Genomic DNA, 14,923 nt, shown 5'->3' with positions numbered 1-14,923 from the left:
GTTGGGACCTTATGCAGTTAAATTGCGATTATGTAACTAGTATTAATTTTGGCGAGGGTCACATTAGTACATGTCAAAATAACCTGGTGACAAATAGAAATAAACCACCTGAAGCTAGCGTGTTTGAGGCAAGGTTTCAACGATTAGCTCCCTTGATAAAATATGCTAAAAATTAATGTGTTAAATAAAAGAAATTATATTATGTGTTCCAGAATTGAGTTTCTAGGTAGTTGGGCTCGGGAAGCGAGAAAATGTAGAGAGAAACTAAACGAATGTCACTCTGGTGATGCCGTCTGCGAGTCTTAATGTCCAAGTAACAAAAAAACAAAAAAAACAAGTTAAGAAGTAATCAGGAATCAAACTTCTCAAACTTCTCTCTTGGGACTCAACAGAACTCACTCGCCTTCCGAGTTTCAATTAAGATGTAAATACAAACAAGCCAACATCGTTATCTCTGCAGTCTGCACACGAATTTCAATACAGTACACACACAAACTCTCTTTCTCATCCTACACTGCTGTCTTTAATCTTTTATGACACACGTTTCTACTACTAACTTTACAGAAAATAATACATCATGGCTACGGACTATAACTTAAACACAAACATACACGAACTCTGTCTCTTTCAACAGACTTGTCTAATCTTTAATCTACGTCTCCACACCAGAGCACTTTCAATGACAAACGCTTTTCACTAAACAAGTTATACTAACAAAGATAAAAAAAAAGCTGTTATTAAATGTTAGAATGAGGCTTCTCGTCTTCCTATTCTACTTTACTATCAGTTTTAGTGTGACTGTTAATCCTTCTAATGTCAAGTTTACCATCCACCATGTCGTAAAAGCTAGTTTCACATGTTTTTTTTTTACTAATTTATCAATGCTCATCAAGGTTCAAAAGCCACTCGAGAACACGGGTTAATGCATTTATATCAGGTGGATTAGACTAACACCTTGAGAATTGCAAACAATCTTTAGATTTGAGTAAAATTTAATTATTTAAGAGAACGGCTTAACAAGAATTTGTTACTATTAGACTTGAAAACGACCATGCTAGAGTCAACTGGGAAACATTCCTGTGGTATTGTGTTCCGTAGACAAGCAGAAACTCGATTCATGGATGTTCCATTTATCATCAGGTGCACAAATGACGAAAGGAAAATTTTTTACAATGGTTGTAGTTAGATGAGTTTTTGCTGTTAATGTTTTACAGTGTGGAGCCAAAGATTGGAGCTCAGACGAACACCTATCATGAAAATAATGGTATAGTAAAGAAATACTAGCAACGTCTCCTCTGTGAGAAGATATCTGTGTGGAGGAAAAGAGAACATTCCCCCACTAGATTGTGAAGCCGATTCTGTATAAATAGTATTAATACTTGTCATGATATTACATCTCTAATGCTTTATAGTTAGTTTTTTTTTATTACTTTTGACTGTTAATAAACATAAAGAGATAGAAACGAAAATGTGAGACATTGTATATGATAAGATTGTGAGGTGGAGGGCTGAGGACAACAGAGTGAGAAACAGAAATTTAGTAAGAGATGGGTGATTTTTGTAAAAACATAACTCAATCCCAATATTAAAGAATATTTTAACATTCATTTTGTGTGATTAGAATATAGAGAGAGAATCGTTAAGAAAAAAAAAACTTTGATAAACTCAGCTTTAGTATAATAATAGCTGATTAACATCTATGGCAGGTGACGGTGGTCAAGTGGTTAACGACACAGACTGACAACCTGAATGTCCTAAGTTCGAATTCAGTTCATTCCACAAAATCACTTTCATTTAGGATGTTGACAACTTTCTCATGGCCCCTCCCGTAAGTAGCGTTATTTCCATGGCAAGTGCTCGTCTGATCTCTAATCTCTGGTCTCCCCTCCTCGCCAATCCTTCACAATAAACACCCGTCTAGCTGAAACCACTGTCAATAATTTTCCCCACTCTTTATCTGTACCTAAATCAAAGCATAGATTCCATGAACAAAGCTTCTTTCTTGGAACTGCATGCCTGTGGAACTCTTTACTCCTTACCTGTTTCCCACCTGACTACAACTTGGATGTTTTCAAGTCCAACATAAACAAATTCCTGATGAACCGCCCCCTTAAGTAAGACACTTTATCAAATCTCCAATACTAACGATTACTACGATACTATCCAATTGATTACTGTACACGCAATAACCCTTATCTCCGAGTGGCTTCCGGGCCTTGATAAGTGGCAACCTCCATGTAAAACAAAAAAAACCCCCCAAAAATGCTGTTTTTCTAGAAATACCATAGATACAAATAACATTATATTATACAAATAACATTATATTATACAGATACCATTATATTATATAGATACCATTTTCTAGAAGTAGAATAGAATCTTCGGATTCATACGATATGATTAAGATTTATGGTTTGGTGAAATCAACAGGTTGATTCAAATATTTAATATTAAGCAAATGTGATTGATAACAAGGGAAAAGAAATACATTAAATGGATATATGATGAAAGAATCATCATCATCATCATCATCATCATCATCATCATCATCATCATCATCAAGAGCAATAGCAGCAGCATCTTCTGCTTCTATTTAATGTCTATTTTACATGCTGGCATGTGTTGGATGACTTTAAGAAATCGACTTCCAACTTAACCTATCTTTTTTTTTTTTTTACACAGGCATCACCACATTATCAAGGCCAAGAAGCCACTCGAGGATAAGACCATGTCTTTATTTGTCCCTTTTTCTTTCATTTTTATCACTTCCTTCATGTAGTACTTGACCTCCTACCTTAACTGTTCTAAATCACCTAACCCCAGAACTCTCATCCATTCTTTCACTGTGGTCATACCAACAAAGTCTCCTGTTGTCCACACATTTCTCTATACAGTCCAGATTTAATTTTCCTCTGAGGTCATCAGAACTAAATTTTCCTCATATTTCACATCCATCATATCATTTTCATATTCATATTATTTCTCACCATGCAACGCATGTCCTCAACCCTTGCTGGCCAACTTTCACTTCTATACATCATGACATTGTGTATACATGATAGACTCTTCCCTTGGTCGACAGTGGTAACACTCTGATAGTAGAAGTTCCCTGAACTTATTTTATCTACTCCTGACACTAACATGAACTCTCCCTCACAGCAAAATCAATCAATCATAACATCAAATTTAAAAAATCTTTATAATAAAAATAATCATCTGTATGTCTGTCTGTATATCTATTGATATATAAAAAAAAATACTGGACAGATTTTTATGAAATTTAAAATATAATAAAGATGAAACAGAGTGTAATGAGCAATATTTGGTTTGTTTTGAAAAGGAAAAATAAATGTTTCTATTGATTTAAAAACTATTGGATAAATTTATCTTAAAATTAAAAACACGTGACGCAAATGGTGTTAAATAAAAATCAGTCTTCTGCAGATTAAAGGTCCAATCCTTACTAAAAGTGATGAATAGAATAAAATAAAAATTACTTATTTAAGATTTTTACTTGGTCATGGCTGAAAGAATGAGAACAATTTACACCCTTGGATTAGGTTCATTTTGAAAAATTCTGGATAGATTTCCGAGTTTGACATAAAAATCCCCAAGCTTCAACAAGATGTAACTGAAGAAGATTGGAGGTCACATCTTCCGAAACATAGTGAGAATAATATCCAAAATGAGAATAGTATCTGGATAATCCGAAAATACGAATTATGTATGATGCAACTTTCTATAATTTATGTTATTATTTTTCTTTACTAAAACATGGTTGCAGTAAAATAAATTGTTGGCTCCCTCTACCGTGCTAGAAAACTACTTACGCCTGACAGTATCCTATACCTCTTTAAGGCAACCATTCGCCCATGTATGGAGTACTGTTGTCACATCTGGGCTGGTGCATCTGCTTCTTGTCTCTCGCTCCTGGACAGGGTTCAAAAGAGAGTCGCCAACCTGATAGGTCCTGAACTGTCATCTAGGCTTCAGCCTCTGTCCCATCGACGAGATGTTGCATCCCTCTGCCTGTTCTACAAATACTTCAATGGTGAATGCTCTGACGAACTGCAAACACTTATACCTCCCCGATGTAACTACCCCCGACAAACCCGACAAGCTACTAAGTCTCATCCCTTTACAGTAGAGATCCCTAGGTGCAAGAAAGCCTTTTACTCCAATAGTTTCTTCCCCAGAACTGCGGGTCTTTGAAACTCCCTTCCGGGATTCTGCTTTCCCAACTGCAATGATATGCAGAAGTTCAAGTGTAATGTTAACAAACATCTTTCTACTCATCTCCCTTCATAATGACCCCGCTAATTAAGTCCCTGATAGTAGCCCCCTGCTTCAAAGTGGCACTGTGCCTTGTTTGGGGTGAAAATTGAATAAAAAAAAATAAAAAAATAAAAAATAAATTGTCTATAATATGGCGAAACCGATTTTTTCACTCTGCATAATTTGAAATAGAAATTAACTGAATGTTAAAACCTAAATACTTTTAATTTCACTCAAATTATTTTCGTTGGATACAGACGGTCCAAGGGGAGATAACTCTATGCGATTACAAAAGTTGCAAAAAAGAAATAGTTAAAAATGTCATAAACATGTGGAATAAGCGAGACTACAGAATTTTGAATATTTGTAGAACATTATTTTTATATTGCGGTGAATGAGGAGAACTCTCCAGTCACTTCTTATTGTTTGGCGCGGAGTTTCACCCCTTTGTTTTACATTTTAAAAATCTCCATATTGATAAACGGACGCTAGCTATTGTAAATATCTATGCAGATTTGTTTGCCGAATAAAGTTTACTTAAGCTATTCTTGTCTCCCTTTTGTCTTTCTTCGCTCAATTTATTCTGCAAACAAATATATGGAAAAGTATCTCGAACCCAAATGCCTGGACCTGGATCCGAACAAACCCAATTCTGCAGACATCTGACGACATTGGAAAAGGTCTTTCGATGAAGCTTGTGAAACCCAAGAAACACCTCGATCAGAGAAGCTTAAATTGAACTTACTCATCAAGTTAATGTCACCAACTATCTTTAAACATATCTCAGACGGCGACAGCTACAGTACAGCCATTGATGTTCTAGAAGGAGTCTTCATCTAGCCCAAAAATAGTATTTTTTGCAGGCACTTACTGGCTACTCATCAACAGCAACCCGATGAAAGCGTAGACCAGTACACCCAGGTTTTAAAAAAACTTGTCAAGGACTGCGAGTTCCAAGCAGTTACAAAAATACAGGCTAGAGATGAATATATCAGAGACACCTTTATCAACGACATTTCATTGAATCATATTCGACAAAGACAAATTAGAAAATAAGACACAAGATTTAAAAGCTGCTTGTGACCAAGCGCTCACACTTGAGACAGCTCAAAAGCAATTAGTGTCTCACTCCCAACATTACTCCTCGGTAAATATGACTATTCAGACCGATGAAACGGATAACGAGATTTAGTCTACAGACGATGGAGAACATTTAGTAGCCATCTCATGACAATAATATTTCTTTTGAGGGAACCAGAGACATAACAGAAGTAAGTGTCCTGCTTAGAACTCTATCTGTAAAAATTGTAGGAAAAACATTTTGCTTAAGTTTGTAAATCGCCTCCAGCTGCTGCTGCTATCAATCCCGGTCAGTCTATCCTTGGTTCTTCTCTTCAGGCATATAACTTCTTGCAGTGTCTAATTCGGTCGACTCTATGTGGGAAAATCAAGGGTACATCTATCAATATACTTGTTGACACAGGAAACTCCGAAAATTTTATTCACCTGGACAAGGTTAAAAAGCCTTTTCTGTGGACTGATGGCCGTGAATAATATTCCTTATCCTTTTTTGCTAATCTAACTCCTAACTGTCATCCGATAGCTGTGAAATCCAAAAGACACAGTTTAACTGACTTAAAATTCATTCCGTCTGAGATATCTTGCATGTTAAGGGCAGGAATTATAAAATCTTCTCAATCTCCATGGCGAGCCGAAACATTAGTTTCCAGGAAATCACAAGAAAAGACTCATCGTGGATTATTCCCAGACTATAAACCGTTTTACTCTACTGGATGATTACCCCCTTCCTCTAATAGACGATATGGTAAATGAGATCGCCAGCTATTGAACTTTTAGTACCCTTGATTCGACTAGTGCATATCATCAAATTACCATTAAACCAGAAGAACGGCAATATACAGCATTTTAAGCTACTAGGTCTCAATACCAATTCTGTTGAATTCTTTTAGAGTGACTGATGGGATGTTTTCAGCAAGTGATGGACGATATTATAAAGTGGGAAATCTCCGAGGGACCTATGCCTATATCAACAACATCACTATATGTGGCCATAATAAGGCAGATGATGACAGGAATCTAAAGGGCTTCATAGATAATGTGGCCAAGTATGGCCTAACTCTGAATAAAACTAAGTGTCATTACTCACTTAGCTCCGTAGATTTACTTGGGTATAACATTAGCAAGGGATCAGTAAAACCCAACCCCGATAGACTTAAAGGATTGATGGACCTTCTAATACCAAAGAACCTCACCTCTCTTTGACGAGCGATGGGAATGTTCTCCCACTATTCTAACTAGATATCAAATTTTTCTTAAAAATTATATCCCCTTACTAGAGTTACCTGTTTTCCTCTGACTGAGAAACAGTCTGATGCCTTTCTTTGTCTAAAAAAGGTGATTGCTAAATCCTATCTAGCAAGTATAGACTTTGATTCTTCTTTTGAAATCGAAACTGGTTTGTCGGAACATGCTATTGCTGTCTATCTAATGCAAAACTGTTCGCCTGTTTCTTTTAAAGAGTTCTGACTTCTACCGAATAAAACCATTCTGCAGTGGAAAAGAAAATCTTTGCTATTGTAGAAGCGATTTGAAAATGGTGACACTTATTACTTGGGAAACATTTCAAACTCATCACAAATCAAAAATCTGTCTCCTTCATGCTAAACCCTAAACATAAAAGCAAAATAAAAAATGAAAAGATTACAAAATGGAAATTAGAACTCGCCTGTTTCAGCTACGACATAGTGTATTGCCCTGGAAAACAAAATGCTGCTGCAGCTGCTTTTTATCAGATTTGCTCATCTGCCATCTCTACTGACAAATTGTACTTGGCCTTCGGGCCAGGATCAAAGTGTAGTATCTGTTCCGGCAGATGCTGGAAGCTATGACTAGCAAAGACCAGATGTGGGGGCAACCCCACATGCTTGACCTTTAACCAGCTCCCATTTCCCACCTCTCGGGAGCTGGTCCCCTTTTTCCCTTCCCCCTCCCTTCACTCCTCACATTAAAAATCGGCCTTGTGCCTAATTTGCTCGGTGGGGGAGCAAATAAATACCATCTGTTCCGGCAGATATTGCAAGCTATGACTAGCTATGACTAGCAAAGACCAGATGTGGGGGCAACCCCACATGCCTGACCATTAACCAGCTCCCATTTCCCACCTCTCGGGAGCTGGTCCCCTTTTTCCCTTCCCCCTCCCTTCACTCCTCACATTAAAAATCGGCCTTGTGCCTAATTTGCTCGGTGGGGGAGCAAATAAACACCATCTGTTCCGGCAGATGCTGCACTTAAGATAATTTGTACCAGTCAATGGAGGGGAAACCCTCTATACTGGGACAATTATTATTTTTGGTAACCAGAGTGCCCCATTTTTGCCTACTTTTAGGGGAGCTGGTTTTTTACCTCACATTAAAAACGGCCTTGTGCCTAATTTGCTCAGTGGGGGAGCAAATAAATACCATCTGTTCCGGCAGATACTGCAAACTATGACTAGCAAAGACCAGATGTGGGGTTGCCCCCACATGCCTGACCTTTAACCAGCTCCCATTTCCCACCTCTCGGGAGCTGGTCCCCTTTTTCCCTTCCCCCTCCCTTCACTCCTCACATTAAAAATTGGCCTTGTGCCTAATTTGCTCGGTGGGGGAGCAAATAAATACCATCTGTTCCGGCAGATGCTGCACTTAAGATAATTTGTACCAGTCAATGGAGGGGAAACCCTCTATACTGGGACAATTATTATTTTTGGTAACCAGAGTGCCCCCTTTTTGCCTACTTTTAGGGGAGCTGGTTTTTTACCTCACATTAAAAACGGCCTTGTGCCTAATTTGCTCAGTGGGGGAGCAAATAAATACCATCTCTACTGACAAATTGTTTTATTTGCACAAGAATTTATGTCATCTTGGAGTAACCAAATGTTGCATTTTGTTAGGAGTAAGAACATACCCTATTCTGTTGAAGACAAAGGCAATAACGAGGTCATGCCAGGTATGTTCTGAGATAAAGCCGAGATTTGTTAAAAATTCTCCTCAACCACTCATTAAAGCAAGCCAAACATTCGAGAGATTAAGTATAGACTTCAAAGGACCTCTACTTTCTTCTAACACTCATAATAGGTACATACTAACTGTGGTTGATGAATACTCCCGCCTCCCTTTTGCCTACTCTTGGGCTGATGTCTTGGCAGCCGCAGTAAAGAAACATTTAGCAAATCAATTTTTCATTTTTAGGAACCCTTCTTTCATACAATCCGCTCTGGGAACCACGCTGATGTGAGATGAACTGAAGAACTTCCTACATTCTCGACAAATTGCCACTAGCTGAACTACCGCCTTCAATCCTCAAGGCAACAGACAGATACAATAGCATTATCTGGCAAACAGTGAACCTAGCGTTGCAGTTGAGCAATCTCCCTATTGCTAGCTGGGAAAAAGTTCTAGACATAGGCACTTGACTGTATACACTCATTGCTCTCCACTGCCTCCAACTGATTCCTCATGAACGCATATTTACCTTTCAAAGAAAATCATCCTCTGGAGAATCCATACCAATATGGTTAACTAAATCTAAATCTGCACTCCTAAAGTGGTATGTACATGGTAGCAAATATGAGCCCTTAGTGGGAACAATTGAGATTCTCGATGTGAATCCAAACTGTGTTCACGTGCAGCTGAATAATGGGAGAGAAACGATTGTGTCTCTTTGCAGTATTGTACCCCTAGGTGAAGAAGTAGACAGTTCAAAGCTACCTTTGGAACTAGATTGTACAGATGCTCCTATCCGGTCAAACCCTCCACTTGCCCTGCAGAATGATCAATTTGGCTTTCTTTCTTCTCTCCAGGGAGACATCGAAAATTTTGCTACTGAAAACTCAGCTGACCTTGAGAACTCTGCGTAGAATGTTCCGCCCTCAACGTCGCCTTAACCTACACTTCAGTAAGATAACTTGAGGATCCCTTCAGAAAACTATGGAATAACAACTCTTTGACGCACCTCTAGACTTCAACAAAAAGCTCAGTACCTAGCAGAAAATTACCAACATTGAACATTTCCTTCTTTTTCCTCTATTTTCAGTTTGATCAGACGCATCTGTAGCAACCTGGTCTCTTAAAAGCTAACCGACCTAGACTTTCCTGGGCGGCGGAGAATGTGGCGAATTAGTGGAACTCTCCAGTCCTCTTATTGTCTGGCGCGGAGTTGCGCCCCTTCGTTTTACATTTTAAAAGTCTCCATATTGATTAATGGACACTAGCTGTTGTAAATACCTATGTAGATTTGTTTGCCGAATAAAGTTTACTTAAACTATTCTTGTCTTCCTTTTGTCTGTCCTCGTTCTAATCGGTCCTCTTCCATATCTATTTCATAACATATATATTAAAAAAAGGAGGAAAAAATAATATAAATTCCTATAAAAATGAAAACTAAGTTCGACTTTTATTGAGACTGTATAAATCAAATTATAATTTACTTAAGAAAAATATTTAATTATTATTTTTTAACGGAAATCCAAAACAATGTCTGTCGGCTAACTTTATGGTGTTTTATTAAAAAAAAGGAAGTTAAATGCTTCAATACTTACTAGATTGTGCAATCAGTAAATTTTAAGTATGTGCAAAATGAATGCGACTCTCAAAATGTATAAACATTTTGACCCCTTCCTTTACTTAAAAATTCACAAAAAAATCAGGAAATTCACCAATTTTAATGAAATTTTCAGTATTTATCAATAATGATTACGAAATATAGTGAACACATTATTTTTACTTAAATCTTAGTGGAAATGTATTATTTTGTTTAAACAAAAATACCTTTACTAAAGTTATGGTTTCCAGTAATAAAAAAAAATGCATGGATTTATTGTTGCTTTTTTTAAAATTTTATTATTATTATTATTATTATTAAAATAACAATTTAATTGTAACAATTAAAAAAAAAAATTTTTTTTTCAGGAACATTACGAAAAAAGTCCCTAAAGTCCATACTAATAAATTCGATATAACTCGAAGAAAAATGGATTTCTCGAACTTATATTATCGATATTATCATTGAATTAAGTATTGTTTATTTAATATAATTGCAAAAATATTTCTACGTTTTTTTTGCATTACAGGTTTTGCATAATTTTTATATGTATGATTCTAATATTTTCCTTGCTTACATGGATATGAAACTTTCAGCGTAACATAATTTTTATATAATCTTAAAATAATTTTTTTTTTTTAATTTAAAAGCAGGAACATAGAAAAATAATTAAATTAAAAAAATGTTAAAAATTAGACAAACGTTCATGATAACAATGTACGGAGGCACGGCTGGGAAAAAAACAGAAAAAAGAAAACAGCACCCCTACCTCCTCCCTTTAAACTACCTAACGTCATTTGCAGACAGCCTTTCGACTGTCTGAAATTTTGGGCTTCCATATAATCCATTAAACAAGGACTGTCTTCTTTTGGTTGAACGAAGCGAGAATCTCTCGCTTTTGACAGCCAATTAAGCTATTTTTGTACAAACAAGGTGTTTTATTATTATTATTATTATTATTATTATTATTATTATTATTATTTTTAAATTCAATTCAGTATCTTTGGACTTTACTAATTATCTTTGAAATAAACCCAGAAAACTGATATTTATCTTTCAAACGATTTTTACAATGAATTTATTTAATTTCAATATTTAGTTGAATTAGCTCGCTGTGAAAACATTTTACATAAGTTTTTTTTTTTTTTTACGTCTACAATTTTTCTTTTCCTTTTGGAAATTAACTTTAGTCTTTCAAATATAATCAAAAAGTAGTCGGAGAACTACAAAAAAAGAAAAAAAAAAGAAAGAAAAAAGAAAAAACTACGCCCCCCCCCTTTTTTTTTTTTTTTTTTGTTGCCATTTTTGCCCGTACTTAGTAATTTCCCTGAAGATGGGACAGGGTCTTTTCGACTTTAATTGGGGGGGGGGGATTAGGTTCAGCAGTTCAACGGTTTTAGGAACGGATATTTTAATAGATAAATAAATAAATAAATAAACAAATAAATAAATGAACTCCCTCACCTGAAAAAGGTCTTAACATTTTTTTAATGCGATATTAAATGTTATTAGAAATAATATTTCTTTGCTTGACAATTTTGAACTCGGCAGTTAAAAAGATAAAATAAAATGTCTTGCGTAATTAGCATCGGGGTTCGGTTCCATGGCCCTTAAGGCCGTATTTGATTAGTTGGTAAAACAACTTTTCTTTTGGTGGAAAAGTGCTGTGCGAAGGTGATTCTTTCGTGACCCATCAGAGGATACTTATTTATTTGCCTCCTCGCGAGGGCAAAGTTAGACACAAAGTCGATAATGTGAAAAAACAATCCATCTTTCAAAATAAATAAATTACACTAACTATAACTAACTAAATAACTAAATCAATAAATAAATCTAAACTTTTTCTTGAAACGGGATTTCGCATGCAAATAGAAAGAGTAGAACAAAACGTAAATGATAGATTATGCAAACTATGGAGGTTTGCGCTTTTGCAATGGTCATCATTGGTTCATGGAAGATAACTCTATTTTACTAAACTATTCTTTTAAATTTTTGAACGAGAATTGGGGACGTGAAAAACGCAACTTGTTTAAAATATGTCAGCTGATATTTTGGGCTTGACGATGAATGCCATAAAAAGTCATTATTAGCCGACGTCTTCCGCCCCTCCCCCAATGTAAACAATGCTTGTGAACTATTAAACGGTTTTTCTGTTCGGTTAATGCCGCGCGTTACTTACGTAAAAAAACAAACAAACAAAAAACAAAAAAAAAACGGTTAATTAAACTGCAGAAAGTCCTGTTAAAAACTATGCAAGTTCTATAATTGAATACCCCCCCCCCCAAAAAAAAAGAACGATAAACATAAAAGTAAGTTTTTCTAAACTTACTGATAGCATTATTAGCGTCCTAAATTATGAGATGAAAAAAATGAACGAATCTTAGTAAAAGAGAGTTGTCTCCCTCAGAACAATGACAACTTGTAAAACAACGCCAAAATTGTTTTACAGTAGGTATTGTCAAAAGTCATTATTTTTGCGCGTATATCCCTCCTTTTGAGGTAAACTTTTCCAATAAAGGACAAGGTACGCAAGTCGCAATAACCTCCAATAAACAAAATATAGGTACGGGCAGAAATGGTGAAATAAATATAGGGGGACATAGTTTTGAAAGTCAATTTATCAATTTTTTGTAGTTCTCCGACTACTTTTTGATTGTATTTGAAAGATTAAAAACTAAACTTAATTTGCAAAAGGAAAATAAAAAAAATTTGTACACATGAAAAAAAAAAAACAAAAAAAAAACAAGTTATGAAAAATGTTTTCACAAGCGAGCTAATTTGAAGTTAAATAAATTCATTGTAATAATCCTTTGAAAGATAAATATTAGTTTTTAGGGTCTATTTCAAAGATAATCAGTAAAGTCTTAAGATATTGAATAAAAAACAAAAAAGAAACACCTTGCCTGCACAAATAATAGCTTAAATAGCTCCTAAAAGCGAGATATTCTCGTTTCGTTCAATCAAAAGAAAACTAAATCCTTGTCACATGGATTATATGGAAGCCCAAAATTTCAGACAGTCGAAAGGGGGCTGTCTGAAAATGACATCAGGTAATTAAAGGGAGATAAGGAGTGCTGTTTTTCTTTTTCTAACTCCCAGACGAGCATTCGTACATTCCTATAGTGAATGTTTGTCTTATTTTTAACATTTTTAATTCAATTATTTTTCTATGCTCCTGCTTAAAAAAAAAAAGTTTTATTTTTCAAGATTATATAAAAATGATGCTACGCCGAAAGTTTCACATTCATGCAAGCAAGGAAAATATTAGAATTCTACATATAAAAATTATGCAAAGCCTGTAATTAAAAAAAAAAAATGTAGGAATATTTTTTGCAATTATAATTTTTTGTGTAAAAATATTAAATAAACAATGTTTAATTCAACAATAATATCGGTAGTTCGAGAAATCAATTTTTCTTCGAGTTATATCGAATTCATTAGTATGGACTTCAGGGTTTTTTTTTCGTAATTTTCCTTTAAAAATTAAATAAATATATTCTGTAATTGTTACAATTTATGATGCTTTATTTTCATAAAAAAAAATCAAAAATAAAGTCATGCATTTTTTTTTTACTACTGAAAACAATAACTTTTAGTAAAGGTATTTTTGTTTAAACAAAATAATACATTTCCATTGATAATTAAGTAAAAATAATGGATTCCGTAATAGTTTTATCATTTTAATCATTATTTGATAAATACTGAAAATTTCATTAAACTAGTAAATTTCCTGGTTTTTGATGAATTTTTAAGTAAAGGGAAGGGTCAAAATGTTTATATATTTTGAGCATCGGCATTCATTTTGCACCGTACCTAATAAATAAACACCATATACCGCTGTTTCCAAGAAAATTTTAGAGTTATTCCCCTTCATATTTGTTAGTAAAATCAAAGTTATCTCCCTTATTTCTTTAGCTAACAGATATAAAGACAAGAAGTTAATAAGTAATGTTCCCACTTCCAGTTGTCTGATCCAGCTGCTGTTTTGCGTGTACAGTTATTTACATCTCTATATGTTATGTGGCAAATTTCAGCTTTCAACTAACTTTGGTTTCTGGTTTCTAGGTGTTTGAACTTAGTCAGGATTTGCTTCTTGTATTTGAAAGGATGCTCACCACAGGAGACTTTTGATGAAATGAAATAAACGTATGGTAATGATGCTCCATCATATGACTTTGTAAAATTCTGGCATCGTGAATTCAAATATAACCGGAAATCTGTGGAAACAACTCTAAGACCTGGTCGTCTCACTTCTGCCAGTTGGAAGATCGACGCATGACTATTCACCAAGTAGCTCAAGAGGTCAAGATTAGTACAGATTCATAGAAACTATCATTTATGGCCACTTGCATATGCATAAGGTGCCTGCCAGATGAATTCCTAAATTTTTTATGTTTTTTCCAAAAGCAAAAACGCATCAGGTACTCCAGGATGAATTCGGAGATGTTCCAAAAAGATGAGTCAAAGTGTTCAAAAGACTGATTTCACAGGATGCAACCTGAATCTAACACTGTGACCAAAGCCCAGTCAATGCAGGTGAAGTATGTGGATTCACCAGCGTTAAAGAAGGCAAGGGTATAGTTCTCTGCTGACAAGTCCATGCTTACAGTCTTCTAGGACCAGGACAGAGTAGTGATGAAAGATTTCCTGGCAAAGCATATCACAATTACAGGAGCATATTATGCTTCATTTTTGAGGAAATTACCAAAATCAAGAGGTGGGGGCAAGATTAGCAAATGTATCTTCCTTCTGCAAGACAATACCTCGGCTCACAAAGCATGATCAGAAGTATTGGCATATGGCTGTGAAATCCTTTTTCGTCATCCCTAATTTCTTGAGCTTCAACCTTCTAACTTTCATCTCTCTCCAGCTATGAAGTTGTTTTTGAAAGGAAAGCATTTTCCAGATGATCTTTTTAAAGGAAAGCATTTTCCAACCATGATTTCTGAAGTCATATCATGATTAATGAACCAACTTGGAATATTCTACAAAAATGTTCTCCAGAACTGCATTAAACGAAGGGTGGTTTTCATGTAGAGAAGTGAGTCAG

General features: G+C 35.2%; 1 long non-coding RNA gene across 2 annotated transcripts in view; it reads left to right on the top strand.

Annotated features, from left to right (window-relative positions):
• LOC145245795 (uncharacterized) overlaps window positions 1–9,597 on the top strand; it is a 159,884-nt gene extending 150,287 nt beyond the window's left edge. For both annotated transcript variants that reach the window (XR_013863033.1, XR_013863034.1), the window contains exon 3: window positions 9,367–9,597. This is a non-coding gene — a long non-coding RNA (uncharacterized LOC145245795). The remainder of the gene's footprint in view (window positions 1–9,366) is intronic.
• Window positions 9,598–14,923: the final 5,326 nt, after the last annotated feature.

This window comes from Euprymna scolopes, chromosome 23 (assembly GCF_053919585.1).
Source record: "Euprymna scolopes isolate OS-2025 chromosome 23, ASM5391958v1, whole genome shotgun sequence".
Lineage (NCBI taxonomy): Eukaryota > Metazoa > Mollusca > Cephalopoda > Sepiida > Sepiolidae > Euprymna > Euprymna scolopes.
This window is presented reverse-complemented; position numbering and strand designations above follow the sequence as displayed.